At 31.5% G+C, this 20,478-nt stretch overlaps 1 long non-coding RNA gene across 4 annotated transcripts; it reads left to right on the top strand.

Annotated features, from left to right (window-relative positions):
* The first annotated feature begins 8,683 nt into the window (after positions 1–8,683).
* Positions 8,684–11,286, top strand: LOC116027164. 4 transcript variants are annotated; one of them, XR_004099915.1, is made up of 4 exons: positions 8,684–9,039; positions 9,439–9,486; positions 9,758–9,875; positions 10,676–11,286. It is a non-coding gene; the product is annotated as an uncharacterized LOC116027164 (long non-coding RNA). The 4 variants fall into 4 exon arrangements; XR_004099913.1 differs by having other exon boundaries at positions 9,749–9,875; XR_004099914.1 differs by having other exon boundaries at positions 9,439–9,875; positions 10,676–10,792; positions 10,894–11,286.
* Positions 11,287–20,478: the final 9,192 nt, after the last annotated feature.

The raw sequence follows: 20,478 nt of genomic DNA, 5'->3' as shown, positions 1-20,478 counted from the left end.
AAAATTTTGGAATTGCCCCCCCCCCCCCCTGAAAATTCATCAAAGGGGTTTAAATAGTCTCCGAAATGACAACCCTAGCTGAAATTCGCGCATCACGCTTCCACGCCTCTCACACGCGTGTGAGCGTGCATGGGAAGCTTCTGGAAAGTTTCCACGCTTGCTCACACGCGTGTGGCCTTCCAGATTGGTCCTTCGGGGCTCCGCTTTTGCCTGGTTTGCTCTTTAAGCTCATCTTTTGGTTCTATACACTCCCGGGGCTCCTGTTTTACTTCCTTTGAACTATAAGTAGCTTCTGTGCATCAATTAGTAATTTTCAAGCATTTATGCACATAATTTACCAAATAAGGATGCTATAGATGCGATAAAACACCCTAAAATGTGCCTGAAATAAGGGTATCTCGGAGTCTTATCAGCGCGTGACCGGACGCGAGGTGGACGCGGGCGTCCGCCCCGCGTCCGCATTTGCGGCTGCAGGACTTTGCGGCCCTCTAATGGACGCGGGGTGGACGCGCGCGTCCGCCCCGGCGTCCATCAGAGAGCTCTTTGAAGCTGCGACTTCGGGACGCCGGACGCGAGCTGGACGCGCGTCCAGGCTCTGTTTCTTCGCCCGTTTCGGTCTTCGTTCTTCGTTGATTCTTTTCGATTCCGTTCTTCCATGTTCCTCGGTTTTCCTCTCTAAACTAACGCCATTTCCCATCTTTATGCCCCTTTTCACCTACAAAACAATTCATAATGTGTGGAACGGGTACTAAGACAATACAAAGCATTCTAATGCAATTTACGACTAAAACATTCATAAAAGCTTTAACTTGTATACTAAACGATCAACGAATAACCTTATAAAAGTGGTATATTTTGCACTTATCACCAGGCAAATCCCAAGGATCAGATTTGCAGACATTGTCAATCTCAATGATGACCGCGGCCGGCAAAGGGGAGTTCAGAACTTTGGGGTTTAGATAATGCACAACCAACTCTTCATCAGTGGGATGAAAGCGAAATCCTGGGTACAATAAGCTCAGATTATCCATCTCAGAAATGGAGAGAGATAGACTTGATGAGAATGAGTAAGAGAATGGGTACTACTGAGTGAATAGTCTCAGCAACCTCTCTATTTATAGAGGTTTAAAGGCGTCACAAATACGCATCATGTCCTGTTCAATAATGTTGCATGAACAAAAACAAAATAAAAACTAGTAAAATTAAATTAAATGATCAAAATAATTTAAAAAATAAGCACATATTAAAAATTAGAAAACTATTTTTCACCCTTAAAAAAAATCGCACAATTATTTATAAACACTCCCTCATGTTGTGACAATTTTTGTATGGTTAATTAGTTGTTTTGTTTTGAGTTTGTATTAGTGGTAAATATGGGATAGTAACAGGGCCCTAAAAATTATATGAAAATAGATAAACATTAGTCATTAATTAAAAATATTATTAAATTAAACTATATTCATAGAAACTACATATATTTGTATTTTACATAGTGAGTTTAGAACTAACTAACTAGCAACAACAACAACAAAATAATATTTGAAGATAAACTTGCTAAAAAATTATAAATGTAAAACATAAAGAGCCCCAAACGAAAGTATTTAATGCAACTTATATCATTAACATATTTTTAATTTTAGTTAAAGACTAATACTAAAATAAATTGCAAAAGATTCCTTGGACCTTAGGTCCCTCCATTCTACCAAAACAAAATTTCAAAAGATAAAAATGTGAAAGGTAAAATTAGAAAAAAAAAGAAAAAGTGCAAATGAACAACACAAATAACAAACACTTAATACAATTTATAATACCAACACAATTTTCATTCCAATCAAGGACTAACATTTATGGCTCTTATTTTATTTTTTTTGGTGAGAGGAAGGGACCCTGAGGGTCCCCCGAGATTAACGTCCTCTACTTTGAGGCGATGCCCCGCGCATCACGAGCTAGCAGCTGATCATTCAGACCGTCAAGAGGATAATCTAATAGAGAAGTCCCCCAAGCTGAAAGCTGCCCAATGTTCGCCAGGAAGTCGGGACCTTGATTCTCTTCTCGGAGCACATGGCTGATCCTGAAATCCTAGAATTGCCGGAGGAGCGACTTGCAGTCCGCAACTAAAGTGGGATCGAAGTTGCCGCAATCAGTTATTTTATATACTAGTTTTACACGCGCATTGCGCAAATAGGTTAATGTCCAATGTTTGTATTTAAATAAATATTTGAAAGTACATCGATGCAAGATTATACAGGAGAAGTTTATACATATATAGGTAATTGAATGTCGAATTTGTTTATTTAAATATGTAACTCAAAGTATATGAATCCAAAATTATATAGGAAATTTATTATAATTGTCATTAAAATAAATGTTTGCAACTTTGTAAAATCGATTGTCTAAATACTTGGTCTAAAAACGATATTTTTTTCTAGGTATTATTAATTCTCTTTTGAGTAACATTGTCATTGTCTTCATCTTTACTATTTGTTCTCTTCCGTTTTGTTGGTAGTGTGTTATTTGCAATTGGGTTATTGTTGGTAGCATAGATGACAATGCCATGCAATGAGATTATGATGTAGGAAGCTATGGATTTTCCTTCTTGTGTATATGACTGGATCGTAGTTGTACTATGATCTCTTGATCTTGCAAACGCTTGTTGATATTTTGCAGTAGTAGTTTGTTCCCATACATGTCTCATGTGGAATTATTGAATAAAATATTAATATTTATTATATTTGTATAGGTTAATGAGTAGTATCTCTTGTTCTATTTTTATAACTTGTTTACTTGATTAGTAACAACAATAACTCTGCAGGTAGTTCGAATATTGATTTTACAACTTATCTAGTTTCATCAATAATTTTCATATCCGTTTTGCACATGTTCATTTTCAAATTTATATTTTTAGAATTAGTAGGAATGTGTGTAGTACTTGATTTGTGTGTGTGTGTGTGTGTGTTTTTTTTTAATTTTTTATTGAATTGATATTAACCTTCGAGTTAAATTGTTTTCCACTTTGTGCATAAATGTTTTTTTTAATAGTGACTACATCCTATATACCAAGTATTTTTGTTGTGAAGGTTGATGTTGATTTTACCTGTAATCTAAGTAGGTTGAGTCTACGCGATGAAATGAATTGTACTCTGTAAATTTATATTAGTTCTAATATATTTAATGAATGCACAATAAGTATTTTACATACAGGGTAAATGAATGTATCAATGACGACTATTTTGAAATTTCTTCATTTTCTAAGTTTGCCAAATTGATTGCAGCATTGTTGTAGTCTCGACATCTTTTCAATGCAATCAAGTGTGTTGCAAAGTTCTATTGCCCTACATTAACAATTTTAATAACGAGTTTTAAATGTACCTACGTAAGATAATGATATAATTGACATTTTACATATTATATTATTATAAACATAAAAGTATACCAGTCATTTAGGTGTTCTGCCCAGGGCTCATTTGGTTCAACCATTATTGTTGAATGAGTTATTGTGGATAAAGAATTTCCTAGCTAGTTTAAGGAATATATAAGATTAGATAAAGCAGTAAAATTTTGAACATTTTAAATATGATATATGTAGTCCAAAGTTATTACGTGGTAGTTTCCTGGTTCAATTTGTTGGTTTATTTGAATACTCTCATTGAAATGTTTATTACTGAATGGATTCTTCGTTATTTATTTATATTACCATTCATTCCTTGACAATTGATTTAACTCGTACATTTTATTTTTTAAGAAAACAAGTCACTATGTAATCAGAATAATACACAAGAATCGTTGCTCCAACCTAATAGGTTGTTCAATAATGCTCAGTCGTTGTTAGAACCAGCTATTGGTGCACCAACATTTAGTTCAACTAATCTCGATTTAATTGTAAGCAAATGTGTTATCCCAATAGCGTACATAACTATTTTATTTAAATAAATTGCAATTTGTAATTTTTTCTTTCTTGGGTATAAATAATTGCAGTGGCTGGTAGTGAAGCATTGTACAGTGAATTTATGGTTTACTCTCCAAGAACACCTATTAATATGCCTAGGAATGGTAATACAACTCAAATTTAAATTATTTGTAATAACATTTACATTTTAGTATATGCAGATTTTGATTTATTTGTTGTTTTAAATTATTGATTTACTCCAGTTAATGTGTTAATTATTATGTACTTATTTGGTTTTATTATTTCTCAAAAATATTGCAGTGGTTAGCAAACCAAAAAAATATATATGCAATTAATATATAAGATTTAATATTACAAATAAGAGATAATACATTCATAGTTGTGTATTTAAAGTACGAATCATTCTATTAGAATTGAATCGTCTAAATACTGATCCTTTTATGTTTTTTAAGAAAATGAGTCGGTATTGCAAATAACTTTTGGTTCTTCAACATTTAATCTAGTTCATTCAAAATTTAATGGTGAGCAAATTTATTTTTCTAATAGCATATACGCGCTTATTATATTTTCTTTTGTATAAAATGCAGTCATAAATTTTCCTTCCTTCCTCAATGCAGTTATGACAAATCCATTATGTGCATCGCACGGGTGGAAATACTAGTAATGATAATAATAACTATTATTATTATTTATAATTTATTCTTTTTTTTTTAAACTTAAATGCCTCATTATCACATTTTGAAGAGTACGTGGTAGACTAGTAGTTGAATGTTCCATTTCCTAATTCTAACTTTAATGCATCGATCATTAGTTATTGATTGATTAAATGCATATATCAAGGTCTTATTGTTATTATTATTATTATTATTATTATTATTATTATTATTATTATTATTATTAAATTTAGAATAAAAACTTGAGATAAATGATTTTATTTGAAACACAAAAAAAATGTTCAAATTAATTATTTGTAAATTTTTTTACAATTTTTGCCAAGGACCTTGTAGTCCAGTGGCATTAAACCCTTCCCTTTATACGGGAGGTGGTGGGTTTGAGCTTCAGTGGAGTCAATACTGACTCTAGTGCTTCAATAGGTTGAGAAAGTAGTTATGTACAGATACGGCATTGTAATAGAGTTAGTAGTATTCAAAAAAAAATGTTGTCCATTAATGTATATCTATCTAATTAACTTAATCGTAGGACAAAGATTTTTACAATAAATTTTCATTTGTGTTTAAAATGACTATGTGCTTTATTAAATAACTATGTATACGTTACAAAAAGACTATGTGCGTTAGTAATTAAGTTGAAATTAGGAAATTATGATAAAAGCTTGCAGAAAATCAGAAATTATGATAAAAGCTTGCAGAAAATGATGAATAACATTAAATGCTCAATCAGTCAATTGTGAGATAAGTATTTTTAGAAGACAAAATTTTAATACTATGTACTATGTGCATTACTGAAATAAGTTAAAAGGTCTGATTTTCTAAATCATGCTTTCTAAAAATTTTCAACAACATTCAAGACTCAATTAATAGGAAAAATATTTTTAGACAAGAATATTAAACGACTGTGTGCGTTACTAAATGATGACTATGTTCGTTACTAATTAAATTAAGGATTAAAAAGTAATATTTAATTAAGTAATCCATTAATTATTGAAAATTTTAATAACTAATACGCTTTGTTTTTGTAGTTGTATAAAATCTAGTTCAAATTAAAATATTGTATCGAATGTTTATTTTCTTTAGAATGCGCCTAATTAAGAATTAAAAAAAAAAAAGGCAAAAATTTGTGTGAGACCGTCTCACGGATCTCCATCCGTGAGACGGGTCGGGTCACATAATTATATGGGTCAACATGTGCATATCATGTGCATTTTTATGATTATCTCTCTCTGTTTCTCATCCTACGCTCCTCCCTGTGCTCTCAGATCACTCTCTGCATCTCACGCCTAATCCTTCATCTCGCGCGGCCTCACCATCTCCGTCAATCCCTCTCATCCTTGCATCTGGCGCTCACCATCTCCGTTTCCTCCCATCTCCTCCGCCTCCATTTCCGCTACAACCTCCAACTCTTGGTAAGTATTGCAATTTAGCCAATGAGCATTTCTGTTATTTAAATCCCTAGTTCTCTACCTAGAGTTGAAATTATTTCTATCAATCTACCCAGAGAATTTTTCCAGTGATCATCAATAAGTTTCAATTTTTAATAAAATTTAGGATTTAGGATTTCTAACTTCTTATTTCATTACTATTTTTTTTTCCAAAAACTATTCTTAATATGGAGTCCGAAAATCTCTGTTCTGATGGTTAAAGTGTTGACTATTCATTTGTGTTTTAAACTACTAGTTTTAGGCTATTAAGTATTAGATATAATGGTTAAAGTAGTATACTTGTGCAATTAAGTAGTATATTTGCTCTATAAAGTGTTGTGTTTGATGGTTAAAGTCATGATCATTCATTTGTGATATAAAGTAGTATATTTGCATTATAAAGTATTAGATTTAATGCTTTAAGTGTTGAGTATTCATTGTTGTTATGAAGTAGTATATTTGAGCTAATCCCCCAGTTGAGTATTCATTGTTGTTCATGAATTATTTGTCAGGTTGAAATATCCGGCAGTTAATGATGAGTCAAAAGAAATTTGGTAAATGATGGCTCTTTAACATCAAACATTAACATTATTTTGTCCCTCTTTCACCTGTCTTTCTTTCACTTCTACTGATATGGAGTAGTTAATTTCTTCTTTGACATGCGAATACTTTCCTTTAGTATGCGTCTGTATAGTCATATATGTTTTTTCACTTCTTGAAATGTTTGTTAAATGTACATTGATCTATTTGTGGCTATTAAATATTGTGTTTGATTGTTAAAGTATTAGATATAATGGTTAAAGCGTTGAGTATTCATTTGTGTTTTAAAGTACTAGTTTTAGGCTATAAAGTATTAAATTTAATGGTTAAAGTGTTGAGTATTCATTTGTGTTTAAAAGTACTAGTTTTAGGCTATAAAGTATTAAATTAATGGTTAAAGTGTTGAGTATTCATTTGTGTTTAAAAATACTAGTTTTAGGCCATAAAGTATTAAATTTAATGGTTAAAGTGTTGAGTATTCATTTGTGTTTAAAAGTAGTATGTTTGTGTTATTATGTATTGTGTTTGATGGTTAAAGTGTTGAGTATTCATTTGTGTTATGAAGTACTAGTTTTAGGCTATAAAGTATTAGGTTTAATGGTTAAAGTGTTGAGTATTATATTCATTTGTGTTTAAAAGTACAAGCTTTAGGCTATAAAGTATTAAATTTAATGGTTAAAGTGTTGTGTACTCATTTGTATTATAAAGTACTAGTTTTAGGCTATAAAGTATTAGATTTAATGTTAAAGTGTTGAATATTCATTTGTGTTATAAAGTACTAGTTTTAGGTTATAAAGTATTAAATTTAATATTAAAGTGTTGAGTATTCATTTGTGTTTAAAAGTAGTATATTTGTGTTATTAAGTGTTGATGAAAAATGTCGGTCATGCAAAAGGTCATACTGAACATCTGGCACAGGAAGCAAATGCAAAGATTTTCACATTTGGTTTATACCGGTTGGGGATATGTACTGTACAAAGCTTGTTTTTGCTTTTGTATTTGCTTCATTTCTCGAGTTAACTAGCAGGAATAACTTTTGGTGGTTTTTTTTTTAATTTTTTTTTATGTAATTGGCATTTCATCATTTGCATACAAATAACTTCATTTACAATCCCAGATTCTGGTTCTAAGTTTCTTAAGTATAGGTTTTTAGATAAATTTACTCTTTCACTAAATAAAATCAGCCTATAATAGTTGATGTTTAGAGCATTATTTATTCCATACTGATTACTAGTCCTGTTTTCAGTCCCTAAGCATCTTTAACACTTGTATTGTAGCGTTATAAATCTGGTCTACACTTCCTTGCTTATACTTGTTATTAACCTATTTGTTCAATTTGAATTGCTTATTCATTATTTGGAATTATACGAATTCAAGAGGACAGTGCATTGGATATATATAATATGAGCAGGTTCTACTATCATTTTGTAGTTGTTTGAATGAACTATGTATTTTTCTTATGAAACAATGCAATAATGTCTGAAGCTTTTGGCTACTTCTCCAATTTGACTTTGGGCATGTCTTTTCCACTAGTTCTTGGACAAAAAGATAGAAGTAATCTAACCCATTGATTTGATACATTAATTTCAAGTTGTGTGCTCTAAATATAGGTTGAAGATGTTTTTTTCTCCTTTCCTGCCACCTTAGTCCAATACTACAAGAAAAATCGCGATTCACGACGGAAAAAATTCCGTCGCGATATAGCGACGGAATCGCAACGGAATTAATTTCCGTTGCAAATTAACGACGGAATTGCGACGGAATTATTTTCCGTCGCAATTTTTGGCGCAAATAGGAAATAAAACCCGCAAAAATTTGGCGATAAAAAAAGCGCGACTGAATTTGCGACCGATTTTATTTTTGTCGTGAAATAACGACCGAAATGGCGACGGATTTAATTTTCATCGTAAAATGGCGACGAAAATTGCGACGGAATTTATTCCGTTGCTAAAATGAACAATTCTCATAAAAATAATAAATATCGCAAGGCAGTTTACGACGGAATAAATTCCGTCGCAAATTTTTTACGACCAAAACAACGTCGTTTGATTTGTTTTTCGTTTTTTTTTAAGCATATATTATATTTATTTTAAAAAAAATAAAACTATAACCCTAATCATATTTTTCTTTTCAGCAGTTCTGCCGCACAGCTTCAATCCCTCAATCTCCATCTGTAAACACCACAACCTTCGCCCCTTCGCCCCTTCGCCATGGCCGCCGCCGACGCCACTGCCACAGCTGCCGACAACGCCACCGCCATAGCCACAGCTACCGACGCCACCGCCATAGCCACAGCTCACACACCACCGCCACCGTCGTTTCTTCTGATTGAGAGAGCACTGCGACGCTGCCGCTGCCATCGCCTCCCCATCGCCAGAGCCGACGCCTCCACCCCAGCCACCGCCGTCCACTCACCAGTCATCACTCACGCTGTCACGCAGGCCGCAGCCACCACTCGCCTGACCACCGGTGAAGGCCACCGGCGACAAAAGAGGTAATGTCTATACTAATTGTTTCAATTCATCTGTATTGTTTCAATTCAATATTATTGATTTACTAATTTAGGGCTTTACCCCTTTGCTTGTTGCCATGGCTTTTACCAAGTTTTGTTTCAATTCAATTTTCTTGATTTACTGAATATTTATGGTTGTATGTGGTTAGGTGGGTATTTTCATGGGTGTGGTGATCTAAGTTATAGAGTTGATGTAGAGAAGATTAGATGGATGGGCACAACTGGAACTTAAATTAAGCACTGATGATATCTTAGGTTAATTTGGAATTGGTGTCCTAGAAATTCTAGGCTAGAAATAAATTCTAGTATCTGTTTTTATCACTAATTTATTATCACTAATTTACTAATTTTTCTTTAGCTAAAACACTTCTGATCTTGCAGGTTGAAGAGGTCAAAACATGGTTTGAGTAGAGACTGATAGCTAAAATGGTACTGATGTCATTATGAAAGAGGCAAACATGACTTGCATTTCATTCAGTTTGTGTATTTTCCTGGACTTAATGTTTTATATAACTTAATCTGGAGTTTGCAAACCGCAGATGAACTTTTTTTGACTACTTGCAGTGATGAAATAATTTAGACATTGCTGCAAAAGCTTGCAGTTACAGATCCTCCTTTCACTTTGACCCCACTTTAGCCACTAAATATAGATTGTTTCCTGCACAATCACTTTCTAACTATCGTATTTCAGTTTTTTCAGATTTAGAAGTATAACCATCAATTCATGCGCTTGCCTTTAAAGATGGAGGCTCTAGAAGTTGTTCTTTCTCAAGCACTTGGCCAAGAAAGGCCTATTACTGATTTTCTACATGAGAATGGTAAAATATTTGTATCTGAATACTTAGGCTTGCTATGCTTTATTGCATGAGATAGTGAAAAACCCAAGGATGCCTCATTACTACCTGTTAATGCTTTCTGGTTTAGATAAGTTCATTTCAAAGTAATCATTTGAATTCATCTCATCAAGTAATGAAAAGCTCAAAAGTTTGCCTTTAATTATCTTTGTACCCTACACTAGAAATATTATAATTCATGAATGGCTATGTCTGGCTTCTAACACTAAACTGCATGTCAATGTTATGTTTTGTACTATTATTTAATTCTCTAAATGAGGGATGATTTATTATTAACCTTGCAGTGATATGTAATGCTTTGAAGTTATGTTTTCATTATTGATGATTTATTATCCCTGAGGTGCTTTCCCTGCCACATAATATATAATGTTTCCTTGATTTTATGTATCTACTCTAATGATTTTATACCTTCTAATACTTCCTTTTGAGTAGGGATTATCCTCTATATGAATTCTACTTGTTTACTTTTCTTTCAAGGAAGTTAGTCTATTTAGAAGTTAAAATCTGTGTATTCGTTGATAGTATTGATTGGTGCAGTAAATATAAGAATTTATGCACCAATTATTGGCATTATCATTGTAGTTATGCTGACATGCAAATCATTTATCTATCTTTTGATGGTTGAGCTTTGCTAAGTTAAGGTTGTCTTTCAGCCAAACTTGAAAGAATCTACTAAAATACATATAGTATTTTGAAAGAGATGGATATGAATTTTTTTTGTTTTGTTTTTTAATCTTACTCAAGCCCAACATATTTCTTACCAGGTTCATTGTAATGTGAGGGGAAGTCTTGATCCTCCGTGCAATGCAGTTGGCTTCATTGATCGACTTATTCTTGGTGAAAGTCATCTCTATCAACGCCCTGTCTACAAAAGAACCAAGGTTGGTCAACTTTTTTCTTTGGTGCTGCTTTTGCTTTGCTGGAATCTTAAACTCCTGTAGCTTTATCATAACATTTTTGCTAATCCAGTTTATTTTAGTAGGAATGCAATATCAATTCCCCTGATTATGCAGTTATGCTCTCTTTATCCCTCTCCCTCTTCCTTTATTTTTATTTTTCTACATTCAATTTTCAGCCAAGGGGTCCTTTGCTCTATGGGATTTTAGGTACAATAACAGTAGTCGCCAAAGACTTTGTAGCTTTCAATTATTTTTAATTTGGAACTTTAAATTTGTAATTTCATGGATTATTTTTTAGTTTTTACAGTGAAGTACTGTAATTGGAATTGTAATAGTTTTTGTATTGAGTTGAGAGTTACAATATATAAGCTCCTAACAGCAGTGGCCAAAGACTTTGTAGCTTTCAATTATTTTTAATTTGGAACTATAAATTTGTTGTAATTTAATGGATTATATTTTAGTTTTTACAGTACAGTGAAGGTAATTGGAATTGTAATAGTGTTTGTATTGAGTTGAGAGTTACAATGTATAAAAAAGGAATATTTTTGTTTTTTTTTAAGGAGTATCTGCGTCTGTTGTATAAAGAACAGACGCGGATACCCTATTTTTTTAAAATATTTTGCCACCAAATTGCGACGGAGAAAGTTTAATATTTCTCCTTTTGCAACGGAATTATTCCGTCACGAAATTTTGGCGATGGAATTTTTCCCTCGCAAATGAAGATACGACAAGCCGATACGCGACGGAACGAATTCCGTCGCGATTCCGTCGCAAAACTCGTTTCGCGACGGAATTTAGCTGTTGCGCGACGGAATTTTTGTACCCTTATTATACTTTCAATGGTATAGGTAGATCTTTGTTGTTGGAGTTAGTTTGGTTTGTACCCTTATTATACTTTCAATGGTAAACCAATAGATATAGAGGCTTTGTATTTAGTTATCAAATATATATGTGGTTGAAATCTAATGATGTTGTTGGAGGAATATCATGTTTCCCAACTTCTCTTTCATCCTTCACATGATTTAATAAAGTACTAGTTTTAGGCTATAAAGTATTAGGTTTAATGGTTAAAGTATTGAGTATTCATTTGTGTTTTAAAGTACTAGTTTTAGGCTATAAAATATTAAATTTAATGTTAAAGTGTTGAGTATTCATTTGTGTTTAAAAGTAGTATATTTATGCTATTAAGTATTGTGTTTGATGGTTAAAGTGTTGAGTACTCATTTGTGTTTTAAAGTACTAGTTTTAGGCTATAAAGTATTAAATTTAATGGTTAAAGTGTTGATGGTTCATTTGTGCAATTAAATAGTATATTTGCTGTATAAAATATTTTATTTGATGGTTAAAGTAGTCATGATCATTCATTTGTGATATAAAGTAGTATATTTGCATCATAAAATATTATATTTAATGTTTTAAGTGTTGAGTATTTATTTTTGTTATGAATTGAAGTAGTATATTTGTGCTATTAAGTATTGTGTTAGATGGTTAAAATGTTGAGTATTCATTTGTGTTACAAAGTACTAGTTTTAGGCTATTACTTATTAAATTTAATGCTAAAGTGTTGACTATTTATTTGTGTTTTAAAGTATTAATTTTAGGCTATAAAGTATTAAATTGGGTTCTATATGCTTAAAGTTTTAATAAATAGAATAAACTCAAATTTGAAAATTAGATGATAAAGTGTAGAGGAACTGCTTGGACACTTTGGACTTGAAGAACATAGGAAACGCGTAAAAATGGAGCTTAAAATTTGATAAACTAAATTAATAAAACTGAGCTAAAAAAGGCCCATATCTGATTGTAAAAAAGATAGCCCAAACAGAATTAATCCATAAATTAAATATGACCCAAATTATGTGACCCGACCCGTCTCATGGATTGAGACCCGTGAGACGGTCTCACACAAGTGTTACCCAAAAAAAAATGCTAGGAACGGTTTGTCGGCAAATTATTGTGTAGACCGCGATCCATACAACTATGTGAATCATGGTCCAAAACGACGTCGTTTTGATGTTAAAAAAATTCTTTGCTTCTCGTGCGTGTTAGAGTAATGAACATTCTAGGGTAAGATAATGTATTTTATAAGTTAGAATAATGAATTTTCTGAGGTAAGATAAAGTATTTTATAAATTAGAATAATGTGTTTTATGTGTTAGAATAATGTATTTTATGAGTTAGAATAATGTATAATGAAATTTATGCGTTAAAATAATGAAATTTCTAGAGTAAGATAATGCATTTTTTAGTTATAATAATATACTTTATGTCTTAGATCAGAATAATATATTTTTTCTATTTTTAGATCGTGGTCTATACAACTGTGTGAACCACGATCCACGCACTAATTAATGATGGACTGTTAGACGGCTGCGGCATATGTATGCTTTGCACATACCGTAGAACAACTTATAACTTTAACGGTAGTGTAGTAGTCATCCAAAGAGAAACGAAAGGCGTGTCCTTCGTATTAGCCAACAACTCATTGGGTCTACAATTTGGCGATGGGATAGTGTGACACCTCCAACTTGCTTAGCTCATCACATATCAATACATTACTTCTAAATTTATTAGATAAATTATTTGTTATTTTTACCACATTACATTAGCACGATATATTTAGCTTGCATATGAAATCCATGGCCTTTTATGTTTATCACTTATATATAATAATAATAGTAATAATAATAATAATAATAAAGAAATTAATGTAACGTTCAAACTTTCTAAAATAAGTTTGGATACGAAATTGATAACTTTTATGCTTATCTCTCTTATTATTTAATATTATAATTGAGTTAAAGTGTATACTTTCTAAACTAATGGTGTATTTGGTTCATATATAGAAATTAGAATTGGAATGAGAATTAAATACTTGGTAATGGTATGATTCTGGCGCAAATTATACTGTGGATCATGGTCCATAATGCATTGTGACCGTTTCATCCATCAACACAACTGCAGTTCCAGCCGGATGAAACGACATTTGTTCCACGCAACTGCAGTTCCCTTTCAACACAACTGCAATATCAGTTCAACACAACTGCAGTATCAGCCATGACCACGGTTCACGGTATAACGACTGATGGTGAAAATATTTTACATGTTTGGTATTAGGGTGAAATTATAATGATTACCAATATTATTGTTTGGTTATGTACTTATGTATGACCATATAATGGAAATAAAAGTTTTAAAAATACAAAACAAAAAATTAAGACAATTGATCCTAAACTTAAAACATATTATGAACAAAAAAAATCTAAAATCACTAATCCAAACTTAAAAATCATATTACCAACTAATAAGACAGAATGATAGTTTTTTTTTTTTAAAAAATAAAATTAGGGAATGAGTTTTAAATTGAATTAGTAATCTAATCACATAGTTGTATTTTAAAAACTTGTTAACCAAACACTAACTATGATTTTGATTCGTATTTCTAGTTTGCTTTCGAAATTGATGAGCTTTAAATTTATGCATATATCTTAATGTATTTAACATTAAAAAAAATTTTGAATACTACTGACTCGACTCTGTTACAATGGAGTATATGTTTATAGCTACTTTCTCAACCTACTGAAGCACAAAAAGTCAACAATTGCCTCCACTGAAGCTCGAACCCATTCCCATCATCCCAACTGGGACACCGGGTGCCACTAGACCACTTAAAATTAAGTTAAAGTTAATACTTTCTAATGCAAGCTTGTTAAAAATGGTAAATACTATCCGAAACTCAACGGTAGGGTAAAGATTCATACATGACCAAATTTAATAACAATGTGCGTTACACAATTATGTTAAATTAAAGTTTCAACTTTCTAGTACAAGCTTGTTAAAAATGGTCAACAACATTACATTCAAGACTCAGTTATCAAATAAAGATTTCTAGACGACCAAATTAAATAACCATGCGTGTTACTAAATGTCAACCACTATATAGTATGATGACACCTCTGTTACCATTCCAAGTGAATGGTCATATGATCGGACCCCCAAGTGGTTAGGGCTTGAATTCTTTGAGCTAAAAACATCAAGAAAGTATAGAATATATACTAGCTTGTAAAGAATCATGAGTGTTTCAAAAATGTGTAATTAAATAAAGATTTCAAGACAACGAAATTAAATGGTAGGGTAAAGATTTATAGACAAAAAAAAAAAATTGCATGACTATGTGCCTTACTAGATGACTATTTGCTTGTCAAAAATTGTCAGCAACTTTCAAAATTCAATCGTAAGATAAATAGTACTCCGTATGCCAAGCACCTTGTGCTCAGATGACATGTAATCTCTCCCATATGGGAGGTCATGAGATCGCTCAGTGGAGGCGATATCTACTCTTTGAAGTAGATGAACAGATACTACAATGTAATAGATTTATACTACAGAAATTACATACAACGTCGGCTAATTAAGATCTATACTCTAGAGTCAGTTGTATTAAAAAAAATGAAATTTAATGACTATGTGCTTTACTAATTATAGTATATGTTAACATTTAATATTTCTTCTAAAAGCTTGCTGAAAACGGTGAACATTAAATGTTTAATTGTAGGATGAAAATTCAATACGACCCAATTAAATGACTATGTGCTTACTCAAAATAAGTTAAATGATTATATTTTCTAATACAAGCTTGCTAAAAATTGTCAACAACATTCAAGACTCAATTATAGAATAAAAATTTCTAAACGACGAAATTAAATGACAATATATGTGTGTTACTAAATGGCTATGTATGTGTTACAAAATTAACTCAAAAGTTTAGACTTTCTAATACAAGTGTGCTAACAAATTTCAACAGCATTCAAGACTCAATCATAGGATAAAATGATAAATAAATCTAATTGTCCAAATTATTAGGGCTAAAGCCCTTTATTCATGTTTAAATTGGGATCTAATGTTGAAAATGACGAAAATACTCTTAAAAGTCTAAATTTTGGCATATCTAAATGAATGGGTGAATGGGTGATAGGCGTGATGAATTTTGACACTAAAACAATAGTTGTCGATGAAAGATACTAAAAGTCTAAAACAATCAATAATTATTGCGTGAGCTGTGTGGACCACAGTCCAAAAATGACGTCGTTTCGCATATTTTTTTTCACGCAATCCACTGCAACATTCATTTTTATAAGTACAAGCTTGCATAAAATTGGCAATATCATTTAACACTCAATAGTTGAATAAATATTTCTAGATAAGAAAATTAAATGACTGTGTGTGTTACTAAATGACAATGTGTGCCAAGGACCTTGTGGTCCAATGGCATCAAACCCTTCCCTTTATATGGGAGGTGGTGGGTTTGAGCCTCAGTGTAGTTATGAATAGATACTGCATTCTAATAGAGTTAATAGTATTAGAAAAAATGACAATGTGTGTTACTAATTAAGTTAATTGATTAAAAATTAATACTCCGTATTTGATTAAGTAATCCATTAATTATTATGCTTTTAATAAATAATATGTTTTGCATTTGAATTTGTAAGTATATAAAAAATAATTCAAATTAAATTGTTGTATTGAAAATCGTTATATCGTGGAGCAGGGTCCACAATACACTGTGAACCATGGTCCAATACACAGATTTCATGTTCATAATGCATAGAATTCATGTTCAGAATAAATATAATTCATATTCATAATACACATACACATAAACACAATATAATGAATATGAATTATGTGCATTATGAACATGAATTCTGTGCATTCTGAACATGAATTCTGTGTATTATATAACTGAAGACATATAAATACTTAACATAATACACATAATTCATGTTCATAATGCACAGAATTCATGTTCATTATATCGTGTTTATGCTTATGTGTATTATGAACGTGAATTCTGTGTATTATTACTCAAATTATATTGTGGACCATGGTCCAAAATGGTGTCGTTTCTTTATTTAAAGAAAAGAAACAGCACCTGTTCGCTCCGTCTGCATCGTTATGTGTAAAGTAGTTCTATTTGTGTAACATATTCTGTTTCATTTTAACACAACTACAATTTCATTTCGATATAACTACAGTTTCATTCGACATTATACACTCAAATATGTGAAACTATTATTCAGATTCATTTTATATATAGTATAGTTTCATTACAACACAACTACAGTATCATTTCGATATAACTACAGTTTCATTGGACAATATACACTCAAATATGTGAAACTATTATTCAGTTTCATTTTATATACACTACAGTTTCTTTTCAACACAACTACAGTTTCGTTTCGATATAACTACAGTTTCATTCAACGTTATACACTAAAATATGTGAAACTGCTATTCAGATACATTTTATATACACTATAGTTTCATTACAATACAATAGTATCATTTCGATATAACTACAATTTCATTGGACAATAGACACTCAAATATGTGAAACTATTATTCAGTTTCATTTTATATACACTGCAGTTTCATTTCAACGTAACACAACTACAATTTCATTTCAATTCAACTACAGTTTCATTTGATAATATAAAAACAAATGTGAGGCAGTATCATAAGATAAACTGTGATTTCATTTATGAAACTCCGTTAAAATGTGACAGTAGTCATTTCTTTACTTAAAGAAACGGTGCCGTTTTTGGACTATGGTCTACAAAGCTTTGTGGACCATAGTCCACGATATAATGACAGGTATTATTAAATCAAATTCTGTGTATTAGATTAGTGTCCACGATATAATTTGCCAATCATTATTAATTACATGGACCATGGTCCACACAACTGCATGGACCATAAAACAAAAGTACATTTTTAATGTACTAAAATACATTTTTTTGTACGTAAAGTGCATTATCTGAAAATACATTATTTAATATATACTATCAAATAATTTATCTTCATTACAAAAATAATGTACTTTTAGCATACACACAACTATGTGGACCATAGTCCACACAATAAATTGCCATAATTTGCCATGTTTATTTATTTGTAGAATGGGCCTAATAAAAAAAAATATAAAAAAAATGTTACGGAATTGTTAGGTAGTATCGATGTGGGCAAATTATACTGTGCACCATGGTGCACATAGCAATGTGCACCACGTACCTAAACAACGTCGTTTTGAGCATTGTAAACTAATTGTCCGTTTTTTTTGGAAATCATGTTTCCCGTTTCGGCCGGTCTCTGTATTTATGTTAATATTCTGTGTATTCTAGATAACCGTTCTGTGTATTCTAGGCAACCGTAATGTGTATTCATGTTAGTAACACATGTTGTAATTTCATGTTAGTAACACATTTTGTGATGTGTTTGTGCATTCGAATGTTTAGGAGGATGAGTTCTGTGTATTTTATGTAAATATTCTGTGTATTCATGTTATTAACACAAGTTGTGATGTGTTTGTGCATTCAAATGTTAGGATGATGAGTTCTGTGTATTTTGTGTCAATATTCTGTGTATTCTGGGCAAACATTCTGTGTATTCTAGGCAAACGTTCTGTGTATTCTATATAATGATTATGTGTATTATAGATAATGAATTTCCTTCGCGTCCACGTCCACTAACATCTGTGTATTTTGTGTCAATATTCTGTGTATTCTGGGCAAATATTCTGTGTATTCTAGGCAAACGTTCTGTGTATTATAGATAATGATTATATGTATTATAGATAATGAATTCCCTGAGTCATTCACGTCTGCGTCCACTAACAACAAAACGACATCGTTTTGTGTACGTGGTGCACATTGCTATGTGCACCGTGGTGCAGGGTATAACGATTGATCTATGTGCTATGTACTTAGATTAGAACAACTTATAACTTTAAAGGTAGTGTTATAGTTATCCAAAAAGAAACGAAAACCTCACGGAAATAATATTTACCTCATCTACGAAAGTCGTGTCCTATGTATTAGCCAACGACTCATAGGGTCTCCATTTTGGCAATGGGATAATGCAACACCTTTAACTTGCTTAGCTCATCACATATCAATACATTACTTCTAATTTTAGTATACAAATCATTAGTTATTTTTAGCATATTATATATTTGCACAATATATTTAGATTTCATATAAAATCGATGACCTTTTATGTTTATATTTTTTACATTTAATATTAAATTAATGTAATGCTTAGAATTTCTAAAACAAGCTTCTATATGAAATTGGTGAAAAAATTTACGCTTATCTCTTCTTTTATTTTTTTTTAAACGCTTATCTCTTTTATTAATAAGCTAGTTTTATACATGTATTGTGTTACTGAGTTAATGTCTAATGTTTGTATTTAAATAAACAATTCAACGTATATCGATGCAAAATTATACAGAGTATATGAGAACATTATATTTGGAAAAATTAATGTTTAATTTACACTTTTTAAAAACAATTATCTAAATACTTATTGTAGTTGGTATGGTATTAGGTAATAGATATTACTTTTAGTTAGAACTACTCTAAGTTTTGTTAATTCGCTTTTGAAAATGTTTGTCATTGTCTTTGTTCTCATTGATTGTCCACTTCTTTTTCGATTGTAGTGTCCCATGTGTCATAGGGTTACTAATGTCAGTTTGCAAAAATAACATATTTGGTCTAATTAGTTTAGTTACACTCAAGAAATAGATGCATGAAATTTCTAAGTTAATTTCTTTAATTATACTAATATTATATTTATCAAATAGACCCCGTCATTTTTTAGCCATTGATCCTCCTAGATGGATTGATCAAATTAGTCCACACTAAGTCACTTATCACCAAAAAGCTAATTCACATTTGATCATGTGATTATATATATATATATATATATATATATATATATATATATATATATATATATACATATATATATATATCTAGATCAAATTTAAGGTGCGTGATTTTCGTTCTTCAGGTGCATGGTATTTGTGCTTAAGGTGCGTGATTTTTGTACTTAAGGTGTGTGAGTTTTGTGCTTAAGGTGCGTGGGTTGTGTGCTTAAGGTGTGTAGTTCTTTAAACTTAAGGTGCGTGGCTTTTGTACTAAATGTGCATGATTTTGGTACTTAAGATGCGTGATTGTTTTGCTTAAGATGCGTGGTTGTTTTGTTTAAGGTGAGTAGTTGCTAAAACTTAAGGTGCGTCAATCTGAACCTTAAGGTGCGTGTTTTTGCTGTTTCAAAACACAACCAGTTTCAAAACACAACCAATATACTTTATAAAATTTTCTCTACAAAGTCATATTTATGTCAGTCTAACTTAAGGTGTAGGCGTTATGCCCACCATCCACGCTCCTATGAGGAACTAATGAAGACAACCAACAGTTATGCTGAGGTAGAGGATACTGATAGAAAGAAGAAGGATGATGAAGAAGGCAGAAGGGTTGGTTAGTTGACTGGATATGGCGTCGTGGATGACTGGCTCGACCACATTAGGCCTCGGCCACGCCTCGGCCTACCGTCCTTCAAAAAAAAAAAAGAAAAAAAAAAGAGAGAGAACATGAGAAAGAAGCATACTAGGATAATAGTATATGGAGGAAGGATTTGAGAGGATCCTAAAAAATATTTTTGGAGATGAGTTCTTATATGAAAAAGAAGTCGTATAAAAGGAAGGAAAAATATTTGAAGAATATTTGAAGATTAAGAAATATTTGAAAATGTTTATATTTCCTTATAATATTAGGATTTTATCCTATTCAAAATGTATGCCTAATAACATAGATTATTACTCC

The sequence above is a fragment of the Ipomoea triloba genome, chromosome 8, assembly GCF_003576645.1.
Source record: "Ipomoea triloba cultivar NCNSP0323 chromosome 8, ASM357664v1".
NCBI classification, from domain to species: Eukaryota; Viridiplantae; Streptophyta; class Magnoliopsida; order Solanales; family Convolvulaceae; genus Ipomoea; species Ipomoea triloba.
The sequence above is the reverse complement of the archived record's forward strand: the minus strand, read 5'-3'. Positions and strand labels throughout refer to the sequence as shown.